Below are 22,745 nucleotides of genomic sequence, written 5' to 3'. Positions count from 1 at the left end.
AAACTGCCCAGCACTGAGCTGCATTCTTCTGACACATGGTATCAGTGAACTGCTGTATTTCCCTATCTTCTCTGGAGCTATTGATCTAACCTAACTGAAAAAGTAAGCCTGAACCTAGATATAAATCAGGATCATAGTCACCCATGGTTGCTTATATATTCAGAAAGACACTCCAGAGGGTAATTCAGCGCATCTAGAAATTAAAGTAGAAGTTCCTTAGTCAAAAATATTCCACAGCCAGATTTTCACCTCGCTACCACTACATTAAAAAGGAGAATCCAACTTGTGGTGTGGGTCATTGATGTTGTTCCGGGGGGAATTGTGGCTGTTCCATGCCCACAGGGTAGAAGACAGCCAGTCTTCCTCTAAGCCACATAAAAAGCTGCTTAGTGCTCCCAAAGCGAATGCTCACCAGTTGTTTCCAACTTGAAGGTCATCTTCTGGCCAGCAGCCTCGCAGATGTATTCTCCAGCATCTTTCTTCTCCAGCTGCTCCACAACCAGACGCCGTGTTTTGCCCACAGATTCCATTCTGAACTTTCTGGAGGAGGCAAGCAGTCTTCCATCCTTGTACCATTTTACTTCGGTTGGATCCTGTGCTACTTCACAGCTGAGGGAGGCACTTGCTGCCAGGGCAGCACTCACCTCTTTCTGCACCTGCTCCTGGTTTATAAACACAGGTTTTGGCTCTGAGGGAAGAAAAGAAAAAGTATTGACTGAGGGACCGAAATGAGACCAACTTGCAGGTTTGTATGTACAGGTTGGAACAGGTTTAGGTTACCACTTGTGCCCAAACTAATAGCCTTCACTAGAGAATATCAGCTCTTCTGTTGAAACAAAGTGTCAAATCTAGGCAAGAAAGAACCTAGGAACTGAAGGAACCAAGAGGGTCCTTGAACACCAGTCCCATGGTTGCAAGTCACTATGCAAACATATTGAACCCAAAAGAACATCTGTCCTGCAGGCAACCAAAACCTGAGTTCCTTTTACTTAAGACCCACTGTGAAACATCAAAACACATAAACATGTGATAGTCAAACCACTGGCTGCCTTTTCATGACCCAGAACAGTACTCCTGGCTTCCTGAACAGACTCCTCATGGCCTCTACCATTGCCACAACTGTGACTGTCAAAGACACAAAGGAAATATGCTCACCAACGCAGTCCTTTGTTCTTTGTGTGTGATTTGCAGATATCTATCTTACTTTGAGCTCTGGCAATAGTCAGCTCTACCAGGTCTCTTACTGTGAGTAGCAGACTCACCTATCCAGATGCAGCCTCCAACATAAAGGCATAGTAAAAAGGCAGTGTACTACTAGGAGAAGTTCCTGCTTCTCCTGCCATGAAAGGCTGCACGTAGAACATGCACTCCAGCCTCACTGCACATACTTATCTTAGTCAAATGTTTCGGTGAACAAGAATTACAGTTTGGGATCTCAGGCACAGGAGAGATTTGAATAATATCTTGAATATTGCTTCCACTGTACATATATTACTAATTATTGCTCTACAGACAGACTGAAACAGGTCTTTGTGTCATACTGAAACCAAATACTTTCTACAAACCCAGGCAATCAAGTCTAGGGAAAAAACCTCAGCACAGACTACAGTGATCCAGGTGCAGTATAATAGAAACTAGATTTTACTTTACTGTTCTGTGCTGTATTTCATACAACACCTGTCTTACCTGTGACATGAATCTTGAAGGTGAGTTTCTGGCCAGCAGCCTCGCAGCTGTACTCCCCTGCATCTTTCTTCTCCACCTGGCTCACCACCAGCCGACGCTGTTTGCCCTCTGACTCTACCTTGAACTTCTTGCTCGAGGTGATCAGTTTCCCCTCCTTTTATCACTTGACCTCTGTGATAAAATGTTTGCTCATTAAGACCGGGATGTGGTAGCATTGTGGTGGAGTGCTTGTTCATTAGGACCGGGATATAATGGTGGAATATGGAGGCCACAAAGGTTGCAGAACACTCTAATTTTATGGGTAGATTGTGTACTCTGCGTAGTTACAGGCAAAGCGCGCCCCGATGGATACAAAGTTCCACGGAAGGACCAACCAAGGAACGACACACCAAGTCGCACGATCACAACCGACCAATTAAAGGACAATACGCTCGGGATGGACAATACAAAAGAAGTTGCAAGGGACGGGACGGCGCGGCAGTTGGAGGAACAATAATCCCCCTGTCGCCCAGCACTGAATTGCCTTTTAGTTTTACCCGCTACAATTAATAAAAGTTTATAATTGGAACATTATTGGCTCATTGCTTATAAATTGATGACAACCTCCATCTTCTCCTGGGCCACCTCGCAGCTCAGCGTGGCATTTTCTGTTGTTGCAGCCTTCACCACCTTCTGTACCTTCTCCTTGTTTGTAAATACAAATTCTGGCTCTGAAAAGAGAGAGATACATTAGTTTGGCCTCTTGAAAGAAGAGCAGGTTTTGGGGAAGGAGTCAGAAAAATGAATCAGTTCTCCCAGTCTGATGCCCCAAGAGAATGATGTGGAGAGAAGTTGTGCAATTTATGGATGCCCCATCCCTGAAAACATTCAAGTCTAGGCTGGATGGGTGTTAGAGCAACCTAGTCTCAAAGAATGTGTTCCTTTCCAGGACAGAGATTGGAACTGGATGATCCTCCAGGTCCCTTCCAACGAAAGGCATTCTGTGATGCTTCTTGTATGACTCTCATGACTCTTTCGTCCCCTAGCTGCCATTTACTTATGTCTTCAAAACATCAACTTATACAAAACATTCCTGTAGTATTCTCTCCCATGCTAAATGAGCCCTTCCAAGACAAAAACATGTTACATAGAGCACACCCCCTAGTGCTTGACACAAAGCCCCTGTTCTGAAACTTCCTGAGACGCAGCTGCATTGCAGAGTTGTTCTAGTGGTACAGGCACGTGGGAATGGAGAAGTGCAATCAGAACTTTCTTGTCTATGGCCTCATTCCCACAGCAAAAGGAAATTCCTGAAGATTTTAAAAGATGGAGCTGCCTCACAACTGTATTTAGAATAATTTGTTCAATTTCCTCATCAGAAATTAACCACCCCAAAGTTCAGCTCCAAAAATTTTAAGCATAGCAGGGAAAACTTACAAACTAATGACCGTTTTCTAAAACATTCTAGAATGAAAGGCCAAAATGTGTTCTCTCTCACCTGTGACATGAATCTTGAAGGTGAGTTTCTGGCCAGCAGCCTCGCAGCTGTACTCCCCTGCATCTTTCTTCTCTACCTGGATCACCACCAGCCGACACTGTTTGCCCTCTGACTCCACCTTGAACTTCTTGCTCGAGGTGATCAGTTTCCCCTCCTTGTACCACTTCACCTCCATCTTCTCCTGGGCCACCTCGCAGCTCAGCGTGGCATTTTGAGTCAGTGCAGCCTTCACCTCCTTTTGTACCTTGTCCTTGTTTGTAAACACGTCTTCTTTCTCTGCAGGGACATCACAACAGTCACACCATTTTGCTGTAGTCTGCTGCAGAGCTTACTCCAGTTCCCCATTTTCATTATACTTGCCCTTCACAGGGACCATCATGATGCCTCATTAAGACAGGAAAATACTTTCCCCTCTATTTTGCCTTGGGAAATGAATAGGCATATCATTTCATATCATATCATAAATCTAAACATTTCGCAGTCTGATAGCAGATTTGGACATGAGATTTAGAACACCTGCATGCACTGCTGAACCTCCTCCCTTCTCTTTGTTTCTTCTGATGTCTCTCTACATTTCCAGTAAATCAGAAGGGAATGGCCCTCTAGAACAGGTTGCCCAAGGAGACTGTGGATGCTCCATCCCTGCAGGCATTCAAGGCCAGGCTGGATGTGGTTCTGGGCAGCCTGGGCTGCTGGTTGGCAACCCTGCACATAGGAAGAAGGGGGTTGGAACTGGATGAGCACTGTGGGCCTTTGCAACCCAGGCCATTTATGAGTCTGATTAGTGGCATTTTCCACCTCATTGTGTCATTCAAATTTTGTAACCAGATCTCATCAAACACCTCCCCTTTTCTCACTCCTTGCATGCCTGGTGTGCTCTTGCACTGTAACCCTGCAGACACCAGCTGACTACAAGAGCTGCACAAGTTACCCTCCTTGCCTATTGTTTGTTGCAGTAATTCATTCCTGGATGGAAAAGCACATGTAGAAAAGTGTTGCTATGACACTAGATGACAAAGAAAGTCCTATAGCCAAAATGTTTTGCACCAGAGAGGCTGTAAGTTGATCCTCCAAATGCAAGACACACAAAATGAAGTGTTCCTTTATCTCTGGGATTCCAAGCATTTTCTCACCTCTGACTTTCACTTGGAATGTTGCTTTGTCATCTTTTGTTTCACAGCTGTAGCTCCCTTGGTCTTTCAGGGTCACATTTTTGACCATGAGCTTGCGGTGCGTCCCCTGGGAGATGATGGTTGTCCTCTGGTCCTGCTTCACCTCTATTTGATCTTTCTTCTATACGACAGCTCCGCTTGCAGCTGACACCTCACACACCAGCTCCAGGTCTTCAGAAGGACTGACTGATATTTCTGGAGTCGTTTTGGACTTGCTGACAAAATTAATGGCTTCATCTGAAGAAAAAAAGAGAAAGTGGTTTACATCCTGACTCAGGCTTATTCAGCACAGCATTAAGATACAGTTAGAACTGATTGTAATGTCTCTGCTCATTACATCTGGGGGATCAAGTTTCACCTCTGGAGGTACTCACATACAAACGTGTGCTTGATTCTCCTGTGTAAGGAAAGAGTAAGTTCTATGCAGACAGTTCTTATTTCTTCTAATCAATTCTGTATTCTGCACATGTTCTTCTGAAGCTAAAATGAAGGCAGCTAAGTAACCTGTTTGCAATACATGAACAAACCAATTCAACACCTTGTCTCTAAGCTAACAAGCAGCGTTTGATGAGCACATCAGTATTTCATGCCCTTCATTCCATCCAAACTGTATTGGCAATAACTATGCTGGTATTAACAAGGATAGCAATTACAAGCAAAATGGTAGAAATACAGAAGATATAAGGAAAAGGGAACTCACCAGAGCTGAGGCGATCCTCCCTGGTGAGCGATCTCCAAGAGATGCTGCCTCAGTGAGGGTCAGCCCTTAAATGAGGTCTCAGAGGAGGTGGAGTCGAACTCCACCCCTCCAGGGAGCACAGCTACATAACTTTCACCTGTGCTCCCACAGCTGACCCCACACTTGCCTCAGCTGATCAATCAGTGGTTCACATTGTGATCTCCCATACACTCCACCCCTTCACAACGTGAACCAATGATTAGGTGAGTTCCCCTTATTACAGAGACCCAATCACGACGCTGATACAATCTCCCGTCGCATTAGATGTTGATATTATTCAAATGATGATGATTGGATGGGTGTTTATGATCTTCCATGGGCCAGTGCTTGATAGATGTTACCGGAGACAAATCATCTTGAAGTGCAGGTCCGTCTGCGTTTCATCAGTCCAGAGTAATGGTCCTAGAGGCTTAGAATCAATCTTAAGGGGAGTAATATAGATGTTTCAAGGGTACTAGGAGGGGAAGATCCGCCCTCCAGGGCAAGATACAGGCCGTATTCTTATCTTGGGTCAATACTTCTGCTTGTACTGGATTATGTCCCGGCCTCCGATACCATACCCTCTGGCCAGATATCTGTGGCTGTATAACTATATCTGGCACCAGAGGAGGAGTCTTGATCTGCCATAGGGACATAATAGGTGTTCCTTTAGCAATAAAGGCCGGAGTATTGACCACGATGTCAGTAGGCCATGTACCTATCACCGAGGGGGTGACTGAACCTCCCACCTCCAATAATCTCCCCCAAGGTGCAAGTAGGCCACACCATTTGGGTCCTACCTGCACCTTCCAAGGCCAATTTATCTTATGGATTCCCGGTTCTAAATTCTCAGGGGCAGGGAGCAGAAGATTATTTTCAGTACCAACCTGCGGTTTTACCTTATTATCGGTGCCTGTAATTTGGATCCTAAGAGGGGAGGCCCATATAGTTTGTAACATTTTCAGGGCACTGGGTCTGCCATCCCGAGGTCTTTCATTCAGGTCCCGCACGGTTTCATATAATCTTTTTGTCCACCCCTGCAGGGACTGAGAGTCTGTTTTCAGGGCAGCCTTAAGGATACCATTATAACGTTCAATAAGGCCTGCCCCTGTTGGGTTATATGGCAGGTGGAATCGCCATTCAATGTTGTTTTCTTCTGCCCAGCGCTGTATCATCGCTCCAGTGAAGTGAGTCCCTTGGTCACTCTCGATAACTTGAGGTGTCCCGTATGCAGACATCAGTTTAGTAAGTGCCTTAATTGTGTATGCTTGATTTGCCTTTGGTACAGGATAGGCTTGCAGCAGTCCACTTACAGTGTCAACGCAGGTCAGGGCATATCTCGCCCCCTCAGACCGAGGGAGGGGCCCAATGTAGTCGACCTGCCATCTCTGAAGAGGACTATATCCTCTAGCAATGTGGGATGTTGTTTCAGGCAACGGTCTCGGTCTCATCTTTGAGCAAGCATCGCAATCCTGACATGCTTGAACGATATCAGATAGTTGTACAGGCAGCCCCCATGCTTTAGCAGCTGCCCACATTATCTTCTGTCCAGCATGCCGTAGCTTCTGATGTAACCAACGGGCAATATTTTCAGATTGTGAATTCTCAATCCATCGGATTCGGGCCAGTGTGTCAGCTTCATCATTTCCTGGTGACTGCAAGGGTTGATGACCAGAGACATGGTAGACACATACTGTCCTGTGTTTGACCGTATTCCAAATGTCTACCCACATGTCTTTACCCCAAATCGGTCGGGCGTGGATAGTCCATTCCTGGGTAGCCCATTGCGTAATCCACAGAGTGAGCCCCCGGTACACAGCCCAACTATCTGTACAGATGTTCAGGACGCCGTCACCAGGTTCTTTAGTTATAACCATCCACACGGCTCGCAATTCTGCCCATTGGCTGCTTTGACCATCCCCCTCATCAAACCAGATGGTCTCAGTAGAGGGATGGTATGCTATTGCTCGCCACTTGCTCGGGTTGCCTCTGCTGGACCCATCCGTATACCAGGCATCTTCAGGAATAGGATATCTTCCTTCCTGAACGGGACTCTTCTCTGGTGGAGCAACCATCGGTTCTTTTGATGTATCACTGTGATACGTCACTGGGCCTAGGATCTTCTGTAGTACTTCTTTAAGTGGAGATGAAGACAGACTGCTTCTCTGGCTTAGATAGGCGACCCATCGTGCCACCGTTTGTGCTTGGGCCACCCCCGTCTTAGGAAGGTGAGTCAAATCTCTCACCCACCCCTGGATTGGTAATGAAGTCTTAACTATGACCTCTGCTGTTTGCGTTATCGGCTCTACTGCTTGTAATGCCGAATAGGCAGCCAATAACTGTTTCTCAATCATGCTATATCGTTCTTCTGCTCCGTGCCAAACCTGAGACCAGAATCCAATGGGGGTTCGAACAGAACTCTGGCGTTGCCACAGGCCCCAGCCAAAACCATCTTGAGTAACATGAACATCTAGTTCAGCTGGGAGGGTCGGATCAAATATACCCAACGCCTGAGCTTGTTTAACTGCCAGTTTTGCCTGTTGGAAAGCATCCTGTTCTATCTTTCCCCAATTCCATGATTGACCCTTCTTTGTAAGCTTGTATAATGGCCTTAATAGCTGAGCTAAATGAGGTATAAAGGAGCGCCAATACCCCAATATACCCAAACATTCTTGCAATTGTTTTGATGTTGTAGGGACTGGAAACGCTTGGACTTTATCTACTACCGCACTGGGTAGTACTTTGGTTTTCCCGGACCAAATTACTCCCAGGAATTTTACAGATAGCCCCGGACCTTGCACCTTCTGTGGGTTTATAGCCCACCCTCTTTTCTGCAGGTAAGCTATCAACAAATCTGCTGCTTGTCTCACCGCCTCTAACGAATCGGATGTTAACAGGAGGTCATCAATATAATGATATAAATTGACATTATTTGGCTTTTCCCACTTAGCCAGATCACGTGCCACTAAATTATGACAAAAAGTGGGCGAATGTACGTACCCTTGGGGTAGGACCTGGAAAGTCCATTGCCTCCCTTCCCATGTAAATGCAAACTGATCTTGCGATTCTTCACTGATTGGAATACTGAAGAATGCATTAGCCAAATCCAAGACACAGTGATATGTTTTGATTTCCCTGCTTAGTGTGTCCATTAGGGAGGCAATATTGGGTACAGCCGCATGAACAGGTGGCGTGACCTTATTTAATTCCCTATAGTCTACTGTCATCCTCCATGTTCCATCCGGTTTTCGCACTGGCCATATTGGGGAGTTATATGGGCTATGTGCAGGCCTTATAATACCCACTCTTTCTAATTCCTGCACCGTCTTTGTTATTTCATCCTGCCCACCCGGGAGTCTGTACTGTTTCACATTAGTAATCCGGCGTGGCTTCGGCAAACAAATAGGCTCATGTTTTGCATGGCCTCTCAATATTGTCTGGATTGCCCGGATACTAATGCATCTCTGCCGCAATCGGAACTCTCCCACTGTTGTATGGAGAGCCAGACCCCACAGGATATCAATTCCTAATATATACTCTGGAATTGGGGCAATGGATACCTTGTACTCCCGTGGTGGAAGACGCCCGACCCCCAGTTTTACCCAGGTTTGGGTGACCGGAATGGTTTGTCCCCCAAAACCTCCAATCATCACTCTATTACCTTTAAATTTAGTTGGGTCTCCATATATTATAGATGTCTCTGCCCCGGTATCAACTAGGGCCATAACCTTCTGTATATTCTTTCGGGACCAGTATATCGTCAGTTCCACATAGGGCCTCCGGTCCCATCTAGAGGCCCTAGGAGGACTGACATCCCTCGTCAAGCCATGAACTGAGCCAGATTCAAGTCTTTTACCTCTGATACCTCCGGTGTCATAACCCGAGGCACCTGAGGTGGCTTCTTTTTCATATTTGGAACTATAAAATCTTCTAAATTCCATGTTGTTGTTGGTCGCCGCTCTATAAATCTTATCCCTGGCCTTTTGGGTTTATTCTGAAATTTTTGTTCATCCTTCAGTTGCTTCCACAACTGAAGGAGAACCTGATTGGGCTGCCCATCAATTTTTGAAAACTGAACGCCTGCCCGGAGCAGATCATTAAACATTTGTTTCCGGGATACCCTAACAGGTCCTGCCCGAGAAGTTCGCGGGGCCGATCTTCTGGCTCGCACTATTGGAAAAGCCTCGGCATCCTCAATCACCCTGATATTGCGCTTAGCTCGTAAACGCTCAGTTTCTCCGAGCTCTGCTACCAATTGGGCGGCTTGTTGGACTACTGCCTCTGCGGATACTACTGGATTAAGTATGGAAACCAAGGTTCCATACATATGAGAGGGTGCTTACTGTAAAATTAGGTCCCTCATTCCCGCAGAAAATTTAACCATATCAGGGCTATCGAATGTGTCTTCGTAGATAGCCTCTCTCATACCTAATTCGCGTATATAATTTTGAAGGTCTTCCATAGAAGACCACATCCCTGTGTTTACTGGCATGTCAGTTTTATTTGTCCACACCATGCGGCAAGCAGCCATTATCCATTCTACAATTGAATGGTTTTCTTCAGGGAACTGAGTCCCAGCATACAGTCTCTGCCGAAGGGCAGGATGTACTGTTATTGTGGCCAACTTAGATACTTCGGGGCCACTAACCAGTACACTATCTGCCCCTGAATCCCATAACCGTAATAACCAAGCCGGAACACTTTCCCTTGGCCTTTGCCTAAATCGTTGCACTAGGTCCATGAGTTCAGTAGGTGTATATGGACGGGCTGTTACATGTAAAACAGATTCGGCAGGGGGCCATTGATCAGGAGGCACTCCTGCTGGTCGATCTTGAATTTTCTTTGTTTTTTGAGTTATTACTGGACGGACTTCTAGTGAGTCCGTCTCAGATGGTTTTTCTAGATCAGATTTAGTGATCTTATTTTGATTCATTTCTTCAGGATCTTGATCGTCATTAAATGAAATGTATCTAATTTGAGGGTTGGAGGAAGAAAATGACGGTTTTTTTCCTGTCAATAGATTGATCTCACCCTCCAATTTTTCAATACGGGCCTTTAACAATTCATTTTCATGTGCAATGTTGTTTGATTTTATCTCTGCCCGATTTAAAGCATTTAATAATGGCCAGGCTGCCATAGATGCAGCCATTCGCTTTTCTTTTGTAATTAAGATATCTTTTTGTAGTCCTAGAAAGTAATCAGTTAGACAATAGGCGTCCATGTTATTTGGTACTCTTAAAGGGCCCCATTGTTCAATAATTGTTGCTAATTGGTAATATGGGGACGCCTCAAAACCTGGAATTTGTCCAGGAAGGCATGTCCCTAAGGGGGTGGTCTTCTCCCCCTTGTACCAATTAAAGATTTTCCACACAAAGGACATTTTTTTTTTTTCCTTATATTTCTAGATGCCAAGTCAGTGGCTCCTGCCTGGCTTGCCAAATGTATTGGCAATAACTATGCTGGTATTAACAAGGATAGCAATTACAAGTAAAATGGTAGAAATACAGAAGATATAAGGAAAAGGGAACTCACCAGAGCTGAGGTGATCCTCCCTGGTGAGCAATCTCCAAGAGATGCTGCCTCAGTGAGGGTCAGCCCTTAAATGAGGTCTCAGAGGAGGTGGAGTCGAACTCCACCCCTCCAGGGAGCACAGCTACATAACTTTCACCTGTGCTCCCACAGCTGACCCCACACTTGCCTCAGCTGATCAATCAGTGGTTCACATTGTGATCTCCCATACACAGACAGAACCTGCCTGAGGAGCAAGCTGATGGCTGTCAGCTACAGGCAGACCTAGCTTTGTACTGCATTTCTTATAGCAACAACTGTTGCTTTCAGTCACTGAATATACCAAGGCCAATTACTATGCCAGGAACATTTATGGCATCAGTGAACAAAAAATGCGTTAAAAATTGTAATAGACAGGAGCCATTTATTCTTTTATAACTAGGTGACCAAAGAACAACAGTCCTTCTAGAGTCAAGCTGTTAAGAACTAATAGCATCAATCAATATCACATAGATAGATTACTTCCCTGCCCTAAGACCATCTTGCGACCATTTGGTGCTCCTAATTAAGCCCTCTTGATGGCATTTTGTCTGAGCCATGCGACATTTTGTGATAGGAGTTACTGCTAGTGTTCCCTTAACCCTACACCAAAGTAGGAGGTATCCATTCTCAGGGAATCATGCAGGCTTCCTCTGTATTTGATGCTCAGAGACAGCCCCAGAACTTTTTAAATCTTAGCTTAGCTCTCATCCAATAATGTTCATCAAACAGTGCAACTTGTCCTTTGGGGATGCCTTTGTTCTGCATCAACCAGTTCCAACGGAGTCTTCTTGGCTTGTTTTAGATCAGTTTTTCAACAGATAAAGCCAGGGTCTTTGAATTACAAAGTGAAATTGCAGAATGCATGATTCTCAACCAAACAGAACAGCAGGTGGGATGCAGGGTGAATACCTGAACCAACACCTCCTGCAAGCAATCCTTCAATATCTTAGGAATCTCTAGCCACCCCAAATCCAGTGTTGTGCTTGATCTATCATCTCTGCTGAGTTTTTAGCTAAGCTGATGGTGAGCAGTCAGACTAGAGGGTCTTAATCAACCGTAAGGATCCTGTGATCAGAGGAACGTGAATGTGCTGTTAAAGGTCACAAGCGCTGCACTGCAGCATGAGCATACACAGCGAAAGGCTTTCAGTAGAGCTTCAGTTCATAAATGAGGACTGGGTTATGGAAAATAGGCTCAAGATATAAAACAGAAAACAGATCTTAACGCCAGGTTCTGTGAATGCAACCAGCTGAATTTCACAGATATTGAATTTCAATGACAATTTCTTGTGTTATTTTACCCTCCAGCTCCACCCTGAACAGGAACATGTCAGTGACAAGCATTACTCCTCCAGGCTTGACCTAACAGTGCTTTACTTGCACTATGAGCTAATGGCTGTGCTTACAGCACCTCAGGGAGACACCTCAGAGATCACAATGTCCTTCGGGTACAGCAGGAGACACTCAACTCTCCAAATGTGGAGTTTAATTTGTCCAAAGAGGAGACAGGATTCCCATGCTAATAACTTAGGACCATTTCAGTCATAGGTTTAAAGATGATGTAAGTGCTGAGGCAATACATGAACTAGATGAATGAAGCCCAGATGTCAGGGCTCAAGTCGTGACTCCAGCCCCAGCTGGAGCTAAGGCTGTCTTGAATTCATCACAACACAGTTACATTATTTGCTCATACTGTGGATTTGCATAGGGACAACAGGAAGGTCAGAATTGCTTCAATAGAGCTATGCAATCTTTGTCCTAAATACTGGAAACCCACAGCATTGGACAAATAAAATGAATTAAGTCTGAAGTGCTTTACATGGATTGTGATCCTATGTTTGCCTCACAAACTTACCTGAGACTTTCCAATCAAAAATCAGAGTGTCATCTCCAATTGTGTAGATGTATGTTCCCTCGTCTTCTTTCGTTACAGCTGAAGCCACAAGCTTATGCAGTTTCCCTTTATCTTCCATTGTGAATTTCTTACTGGTCTTGATTTCTTTGCCATTTTTGTACCACTTCACCATGACATTGGCTTCAGAGGTCTCAGAAACAAATTCAGCTTGTTTTCCAGCAACGGCCCTGATTACTCCTCCACTTGTCTCTTTGATTACGAAGTTTGCCAGTGCTGAAACAAAATATGAAGACACAAAATACATATGATGGTAAAGAACTGCAGGGACATTGGTGACCATGAGGCATTCATTTATCATAAGATCAAACGTGCACGTTTAGTCCTAGTTCTAATTGCTAGATTCTAATTCAGAAGCTGGCAAATTGGCAGCTTTTATAAACCACGTGCCAGATTACCTTATCTCCACAAGTTGAAGGACATACACTGGACAGGGGACAGAGCCAAAGGAAGAAGCCCAAGGCTTCAAGAAAATGTCTAAAATAGGAAAACTGAGGAAAGAATTGGAACAAGCAAACTAGAAGGAAATCAATGGAGGGGGTATCTATTACTGCACTGTAACCCCCTGGCAAACAAATCAAGCCTAAAAGATAGAGATATCACTTAGGACTGAAAAGAAAAACAGAATTCCTTTATGGAAATTAATTGGAGTGCAAAAGTTAGATGATAAAACTGGCCCTTATTAACACACAGTGGAATAATTGACTTCAAAGATTCAAAATCTCACCACTGTCTTAGCCAAAAGTTCAAGCCTAAGTCCACGGTCCTATTTTACTGAGGGTAATTGAGCTTGTTTTCCAACTTCTTGTTAACATATCATTTTAAAACAGCGCACACAACTGAGTTGGGTCTGTTGAGACAGCGCAGTCAGAGCTGCTAAAATCAAAGTCTGGATTATGCATGCATTTGTTCTGCAGTTCCAAGAACACGCATGTATAATACAAATTCAACAACGTTCTACAGAATGCCTGTATTTAGGAGCTCGAGAGCCAGCTGATGGACACTGGGATGACTGAGATCCTGTCAATACATTTAACTCCATCCTATCATACAGTCAAATTTCATTCATTTTTTCAGGAACTGTCTCTTATCATTGTAGTCCCGTCACCACTGCTGGATGTGAGCCCAACCACACAAAAGCAGCTGCTGGTTTTCACTGCAGATACTGCAGTAAGGAGAAACAGCCTCCAGACTGGACCAGCTGAGCGTGGCCCTACCAGGATTTGCTCCAAAGGTCTTATTACCAGTAGTGCTTCCCGATGAAATACATGGGGGTCCTCCTTTGATTCCAACCCCAACCCACCCCACCATGCCCCCTGATAACATCCATCAGGGCCACATCTCGACAGCTCCTGAACACCTCCAGGGATCCCACCACCTACCTGGGCAGCCTGTGCCAGTTAATTCTATGGGCAGACCTGCCAGTATGAAATATTATGCTAACATGACAAAGAGAGAGAAGAAAAGCAAAATTAAGACTAGCTGACAAGCCTTGGCAGGAAGTTCTGCTCTCCATCAATTTAGTCCCTGTGACTCTTCACAGGTGTTTTCTACATTTGGGATCACTGCTACAAAAAGAGATGTTGACATCATCTCTTGTGGCCACCCTGACAGAAGAGCAGGAAGGCTGGGATGCTCTTTTTCCTGTCTTTCCCTTGATTTCCTCTATATCTTAGGGACGAATCACAGGACAGAACACAGAAATCAAATGGCTCTACAAAGCAGATTGGCCAGTTCAAGTCAAAACAGCCACTGAAAACACCCCAGATGCTGTCTGACAACAGCTGGACTGTCGGGGAGTCAGGTGAATGCAGTCTGCTGGCCCTGGGCAGGAAGAGGACAGCCCAGACTGTCACATACCTTTCACTGAAAGCTGATAGAGCATTTTATCCCCCTCACAGATGCACTGATAACTTGCAGCATCATCCATTGAGTCGTTGTGAATTTTCAGGGTGTGTTTCTTCCCCACAATTTGCAGTTCATAATTTTCACTGGCCTTGAGCTCCTTCCCATCCTTCATCCACTCCACAGTAGCGCCTGTGTCTGAAAGCTCAGCCTGCAGTTTGGCTTCCTCACGCAGCCAAGCGCAGATCTTTTCTACATCTTTGCTCTTCTTGGTAAATCTCACTGCAGCACCTGTCAGGAGCAAAGGCCTCGTTATTTTAATTTATATCAGGCTAACGTGGTCAATGTTTGCTGCAACATCTCTGAAAAAGTATCACCTTCTGTTCCTGCACTCATCATTGTGTCAGTGCTGAGCAATTCACGATATTTCATTTGGTCTTCTTGCTGGATTTACTAAGTAAAAATCAACCAAACATCTCCTTCTACTGATTAATAATGCTCTAAACATGCTTCTGCAGAGGTTTCCACCCAATGACAAACAGGTCCTCCCATCATGAATGTTTATTTGTTCTACTTTGTCATGCAAAGCTGATTGATAGAGATATTATTGGAATGATTGCTCCCCTACTTCTAAACTATTCCAGTGCAATCAGAAAGGCTGTCTGAACCTGCAGCTGAAAGTACTGCTCTATGGTCATGCAGTGGTAAACCTGGTGACTGAATGCACTGGCCAATAGCTGTGAACTGCAGACATTCATCAGCTGGCATGCTTGCACGTTGTTGTAAGGTCAATAGTAAACATGGCATCCCCTCCAGGTACAGCTTCACCAGTTGTTAGGGGGGATTTCACAGCCAGGACTGGGTCTGAGGAAGAACATGTATGTCTTAATGCTCTTTAGATGCAAGTCTGGTATCTCATTTAGAGATGGAAGATTAAATCATAGGTACATTTCTACTTCTCCCTTTGCATGAGTGCTAGAAGAAGCACTTCTGTGCTTAAGATCTGTTACAGAAAGTTCTGCCTCTTGCACATGTGAGATATCAAAAGATAAGGATATTCATGTCTCTGTCACAGAAACAACTCGTATCACTTTAGTGGTAGCTGGAGGTTGATAGGAGATAGGAGAACTAGGAATAAAGGAAAGCCTTTGGTGTGTTAATGCACTGCTAACCTTAAAGTCAAAGGAAGCATCTTTAGGGAACCAACACAGCTGCTCAGCACACACTGACCCATTTCCATTGGGGTTTTTGTGCTTACCAAGGTGCACGCTCCCTGGGAATTCCAGAGACGGGCTCTGTCCATGCGCATTGACTGCAGACACTCGGAACTGATCATCAGCCTCTTCAGACAGATTGCTCACCGTGAACTCTGGGACGGGGACATGAGACTCGTGGCACCTCACCCAGGTGAAGCCAGTTAGTTTCTTGCATTCCACAATGTAGCCATCGACTGGAATGGGGCGGTGCATCTTCGGAGGGGACCATGCCAGCGTCACTGAGGTTTCTGTTTTATTTTTCACCACGGGGTCAGTTGGGGGCTGGGTGGGAGGTTTTCTGGGAGCTGAACAGAAATAAATTTCAGAAATATTAGCATAAGGTCATGTAGGCTGGAAAAGACCTTCAAAAGACCTTCAAAATCAGCAGACTCAACTTTCAGCATGACCTACTGAGTCCCACCATAAACTACTGTGGTACCTGAGGACATACATGACAAGCTTATTCCTGCAGGTATTTACATAGTGAATATATTCACCCTCTGGTTGCTTTGGAACATTTTAGAGGTTAAAAGCCCATCAGACTTTTTCACTGTGTGCAGCCACTGATACAGGCAGGAGGCTGGGAATTACCTGATGGGCTCTAGTTACAGACTACTGACACAGTAAAGGATTGATTTCATTTAATTTTGGCCATCAGAAAGTTTGGTGTCTGGTTTCAGTCACCCATCTGGACTCCAATTATAATCATATGGAGAACAGCACATTCAGGAGAACTCATCTCAATAAACCTGAATGAAATCACAGAATCATAGGATCATGGGAGGGCTTGGGTTGGAAGAAACCTTCAAGATCATTAAGTGCTAGATGCCAAAGGTCCCACTAACACAGTATTAAGCCAAAAGCTAGATGCTGGAATCAGATCTCCTGACCTTACCATCAGAAACTGAGATGTCATATTTTGCTCAGAGGTGCCTGCTTGTAGGAGGGACAGCTTCCGAGCTTTTTCTGCTCCAGGAACCAGCTCGAGCTTCAGAATTTAAACAGCAGTCAGAAATTAAACTGAGCTTTGTCACCTCCATCAAATAGAAGGAGTGGTTGGGTGGTACAGCTTTCCAAATCGCTTAGAAACTGTCACAACAATCAGATGCCTACCTTTTCTTTTTTAACTTGTTAATACATAGAGCTTAATAGCATCAGAATGCCCCAAGCACTTCAGACAACAGGACAGCTGTAAACCCTTCTTTAAGGATTCCTTTGTTTAACCACTGAGTAACTGTAATTCAGTGGTGCTGGTAGGAGAAGGGAAGTCCTAATCTTCCCAGATGGTGAACAGAGTTGATGTTCACATGCAGACTGGTGCTGCAGCAGAGCCAGAAACCACTCATTTGGGAAACACAGCACCAAGAAAATAATGGGAATAGCTTCATAAAATCAGGAGCTTCACTCAAATTTCATGTCAGATCTATAATTCTTCCTATTTTCAGGAAGAAATGATTTCCCTTTTTCTTGTAGTTTTATTTTCTTTTCCTTTCCAGCAAGCAGCTTTGTAGCTTACAAATTGTTTTCTAATCACCTCCTGGTGTGGACAAATCACACAGGTCTGACTCCATGTTTTACATAGTTAGCATATTATATTTGTTCCACTATGGAACTGTACAGTCATAGAATGGCCTGGGTTGAAAAGGATCCCAAAAATCATCCAGTTCCAACCCCCTGCTATGTGCAGGGACGCCATCCACCAGACCAGGCTGCCCAGAGCCACATCCAGCCTGGCCTTGAATGCCTGCAGGGATGGGGCATCCACAGCCTCCTTGGGCAACCTGTTCCAGTGCGTCACCACCCTCTGAGTGAAAAACATCTTCCTAAGATCCAACCTGATCCACAACCCCTACACACCCTCAGAGCCCCCTAGAGCCCCTAGTCCTCCTATTGCCCACCACAGCCCCATATGCCCACTAGAGTCCCCCTCAACTCTCTTTACAGGCCCTGCACAGCTCTATATAACAGTCTTATAGAACTACCTCTAGTAGAAGCAATCTCCACACAGAGATCCTTTCCCAGCACACTGCGCCACGGGGGGAGCAAAACGGGGGGGGGGCACATACACACACAGTGCCGGGGGGGCCCGTAACCGACCCCCACCCATCCTTTAAAGGGGTGGGGGGTCCGTTTTAATGGGGGGGGGGGCGAGATCACCTTAACCCCCCACCCCCCCATCCCCACCCCATCCTTTAAAAGGGGGGTGTCCATTTGGTGTTGGGGGGCAGTGACAATCCGCCCCCCCACCCCATCGTTTAAAGGAGGGGGGGTCCGAGACCACCCCCCCCACCCCATCTTTTAAGGGGGGGGGTCAGGGGCTCATGGGGGGCAGCACATCGTGCACAACATTGTGGGGGGGGGGGGCTTTAAAAGGGGGGGGTTACAAAAAGCATAGCTCTCAACTATAGATGGGATTGGGGGGGGCTCAATCGATGGGGGGGGGCCCTTCATGCAGGGGGGGCACAGCGTAAGTCAGCGGCTTTGAGGGGGGGTGTTGGGGCTGTTTGGCCTTTGGGGGGGTTATTGTGTGCCCCACCCCCACCACCCCCACACACAATGGGGTGTTAATGTGGGGGGGGGGCTTAGATTAGTTGCGTTCCCTATAGCACTGCCCCCCCCCGTCATTAACCCCCCCGCTTTATCCTTACGGCTGAGCCCCCCCCCGACAGCGCCCCATTCATCTTGATGGGGGGGGGGGGTTTGTCACACGACCCCGGCGCGGCTTACGGCACATCGTCGACCCCACCCCACCCCCCATAACCCCACCCGGGGGGGGAGGGGGCGATGTGGTGAGTGGGGGGGGGGTTCCGGAGGTGGGGGTGAGCAAAGCGCAATATGGGGGGGGGGGTCCTATAACTGGAGGGCAGCGGCTGCACAAAGAGCCCGCGGGGGTCGGAGAGCAGCACTTTGGCTGGGGGGGGTCCACTGGGTCCGGGGGTAATGCTGCCCCACCCCCTCCCCCACCCCCCACTGCCGACCCCCCCACCGCGTTGCCCCCCCGCCCCAACGTCAGCTCCTGCGGCAGCTCCTCGTCGCTCTCCTCCTCCTCTTCCTCGTCTGGGGGGTCAATATGTGGGGGGGGGGGGTCCCATCGGGCAGCGGCAGCTCCGCCGGCTCCGATTGGCTGAGCCGCAGTGCGCGGGAGCGGCTGTTGTGTGCCGGTCGGTGGAGGGGAGGCTCTTCATGGAGCTGCCCCGCAGCCAACAACAGCCTGAATGAGATCCTGGAGTCCCAGACGCTGGAGGATGAGCTGGGAAAGAGCAGAGGCTCCCCACAGAAGGGCAAATCACGTCTGATAACGTGAGTGTGGAGCACAGCCAGCCCCTTCCTCACATGTGTGGGGCTTCCATGTTCCTCTGTGCCCATTGCAATGTGCCACCCCAATCCTGCTGCCCAGCCAGGAGTGGATGGGATGAGCAGGTTGGGATGCACAGAGCAGTGCTCAGACATTGCTGGGACATTTGTGCACTGCTGTTGAGCTTCCCTTTGTGCAGCAGGGGAGAGGATGGAGGTTTACAGGTGGATGGTTGTTATTTCTATGGCATTGCACAGGTGGTAGAACCATGTCCATTCCCAAACTTATTCCAGGGCATGCGGGAATTTGTGCAGTTGTAGTTCCTGAATTGTGCTATTTAAAACCCTCCTGTAAATGGGGATGTTTTGTAATGCCTGCTGAGGCTGCAGGCAGCATTGCCTTCCTCCTTAGGGGGCAGGTTTAATCACAAGCCTCCCTATTTCCTATCACAAACGTCCTACAAACCATGTCTGGGCATTGCTGTCTCGGCCTGGATCTCAGCTCCTGAGACTGTCAGATGTGAAGCAGCAGCAGCTGGGACAGGGCTGGCTCTGTGTGCCCTCTCTGGCTCTGTGGGCACAGAGTGGGGCAGAGGGATGACTGTGAGAGGGAGGAATTGCCCAGCCACAAGAAAGAGGAAATCAGCTGAAAAGGGGAGATTTGAGAAGCACTGAGGCTGTGGCTGCTTTGACAGTAAGAAGAAACCAAGCTGTCACTGTGCAGATGGGAACTCCAGTAGGAGAGCTGTGGTGGCTTTACAGATGGCAGACAGCAGCTGGAGTGTAGAGCCAAGGGTAGGGGGGGGATCTTCCTCTTAGCAATGCCATGCAAAGAATGATGCAGACTCCTGCAGGGTCGGCTTTGCTGTGTGACCCTGGGTGGAAGCAGCTGGAAGGTCTCAGCCCTTCTGCATTATCCCAGGAGCTGGGGCAGTGCTCGGTCTCATCCCACCTCTGCTAATAGCAAATGCAGAATCCCTTATCTGAGTGCCCTTTTCTCTCATGTAGAGTCACCAACCCTGGGAAGTTCACAAAAAGTTTGGGTGTTGTGTTGAGGGATGTGATTTAACTGGGAAGTATTGGTGATGGTTGGACTGGATGATCATAAGATCATCCAGATCATAAGATCTGAGATCATAAGATCATAAGATCATCCAGGTCTTTTCCAACCTTGAAAATTCTATGGAGTTGTAGCAGATTGTGGGGGTGTAGGTGTGGTATATATATGTACACAGATGGGAATATCTGTATGGAAAAGATAGATCCATGTGTGTTCTGGGCTGCACTGAAAAAGGGGTGGCCAGCAGGAGAGGGAGGTGATTGTCCACTCCTGCTCAGCTCTTGTGAGGCCATATTTGCAGCACTGTGTCCAGGCCTGGGAAGGATGTGGAGCTGTTGGGGGGGGTCCAGAGGAGGGCCACTGTGATGATCAGAGGGCTGGAGCAGCTCTCCTATGAGGAAAGGTGGAGGGATCTGGGCTTGTTTAGCCTGGAGAATGGAAGGCTGTGGGGAGACCTCATTGTGGCCTTTGAGTACTTGAAGGGAGCGTATAAACAGGAGGGGGAATGGCTGTTTATGAGGGTGGATAATGATAGGACAAGGGGGAATGGTTTAAAACTGAGACTGGGGAGGTATAGGTTGGATCTTAGGTAGATGTTTTTTGCTCAGAGGGTGGTGACACACTGGAACAGGTTGCCCAAGGAGGCTGTGGATGCCCCATTCAAGGCCTGCAGGCATTCAAGGCCAGGTTGGATGGGCTCTGTCCATGAGCATTGACTGCAGACACTTGGAACTGATCATCACCCTCTGCAGACAGATTTACAGCCCCTGCACAGCTCTATATAACAGTCTTATAGAACTACCTCTAGTAGAAGCAATCTCCACACAGAGATCTTTTCCCAGCGCCCCTTTGTGACATCATAATGCCCCTTTGTGACATCATAACACCCTTTGTGACATCATAATGCACCTTTCTGATGCCATAATGCCCCTTTCTGACGTCATAATGACCCATTGTGATGTCTTAATGCCCCTTTGTGACGTCATAATGCCCTTTGTGATGTCATAATGCCATTTGAGACGTCATAAGGCTCCTTTGTTTTCATAATGCCTCTTTGTGACGTGATAATGCCTCTTTGTGACGTCATAATGCCCTTTGTGACGTCTTAATTCCCCTTTGTGATGTCTTAATGCTCTTTTGTGTTGTCACAATACCCCTTTGTGATGTCATAACACCCCTTTGTGACATCATAATGCCCCTTTCAGACGTCATAATGACCCTTTTTGACGTCATAATTCCCCTTTGTGATGTCATAATGCTTCTTTGTGGTGTCATAACGCCCTTTGTGACGTCATAATGCCCTTTGAGACGTCATAATGCTCCTTTGTGATGTCATAATGCTCCTTTGTGATTCATAATGCCCTTTGTGATGTCATAATGCCCTTTCTGACGTCATAATGCCTCTTTGTGGTGTCATAATGCTTCTTTGTGAGGTATCTGTGGTGCCATTGATAATGAAGTGTGATGAACTGGAAGGCTTTCAGTAGAATTGCAGCCCTAACATAAACAATGACTTGAACTCTGGAATTCTGTGTAAAATCATTAGCTAGCTTGTGGTCCGGGTCTTCAAACCAAAGGCTGTGAGGTGCTGCTCTTGTTGACGCAGGCTGTGAAAGATGACTTGAGCTCTAAGAGTAATTTCCCTTCTGCTCTTTATATGAACGTCAAATCCACAATTAGAATATTAAGAAGATAATATAAAATTTTGTGCTGCTGGACTGAGGACTTCCATTAGCTGTTAGCCATAGTTTGGAACTTGCAAAGCAATCATATTGGAGCCTTGCTGGGCAACCTGCTCCAGTGTCTCACCACACCCACAGTAAAGCATTTCTTCCTAATATCCAATCCTAATCTACCTTCTTCCCATGTAAAGCCATTTCCCCTCATTCTGTTGCTACCTGCCCTTATGAAAAGTCCCTCCCCAGCCTTCCCTGTAGGCCCTCTTCAGATACTGGAAGGCCACTCTAAGGTCTCCTTGGAGTCTTCTCCAGGCTGAAGAGCCCCATCTCTCTCAGCCTGTGCACATAGTAGAGGTGCTTTCAGCCCTCTCTGATCACCTTCATGGCCCTCCTCTGGACCTGCCTGAACATCTCCAAGTCCTTCTTGTGTTGAGGGCTCCAGAACTGTGTGCAGTGCTCCAGATGGGGTTTCAATGAGAGGAGTGTGGAGGGGCAGCACCACCTCCCTCGACCTACTGGTCATGCTTCTGTGCTTTAAGCTTATGCTTTAAGGTCCTATATGCTTTAAGGTTTAGATAGTGCAGTCGCCTCACCTCTTCAGGTTTATCTGTGAAGGTCCCTTCCAAGTGAACCGTGCTGATCCAGACAGTTCGGATTGCTCATTAAAGTGTTTTAGTAAGTTGGGCTGGTCCTACGAAGCAGTATGACTGCAGTAAGCAGTGTACATGGTGCGCTGTGAGTACTGCACACATTCCTCTTGGCAGCTTGTGGAACAGAAACTGTGCATTGATTGGATTGTGTAAGTATTCCTGTTGGTCTCTTGTGATGCTTACCTTCTTAGAGCACCTTTCCTCGTTTGGCTCTACATATTTTGGTACCTTACTTGTTCTGTTTGGCTTAGCAGGGAAGGTCTTCTTCTGAAGCATCCTCAGTCTTGGTCTGGGCAGCATACTTAGAAATGACATGGACGTTACATGAGTGGGTGGTCAAAGGGGGGAAGAACTCACCTTTCTGATCTGTTTCCTTTTAGAACACAGTCCTGGAGAGGATTTGCTTTCCTTGTTTCCTGGAGACTTGGATTCTTAGATGGTTTTGAC

The sequence above is a fragment of the Coturnix japonica genome, chromosome 33, assembly GCF_054131305.1.
Source record: "Coturnix japonica strain WE chromosome 33, WE-NBRP24, whole genome shotgun sequence".
In the NCBI taxonomy this organism is placed as follows: Eukaryota; Metazoa; Chordata; class Aves; order Galliformes; family Phasianidae; genus Coturnix; species Coturnix japonica.
This window is presented reverse-complemented; position numbering follows the sequence as displayed.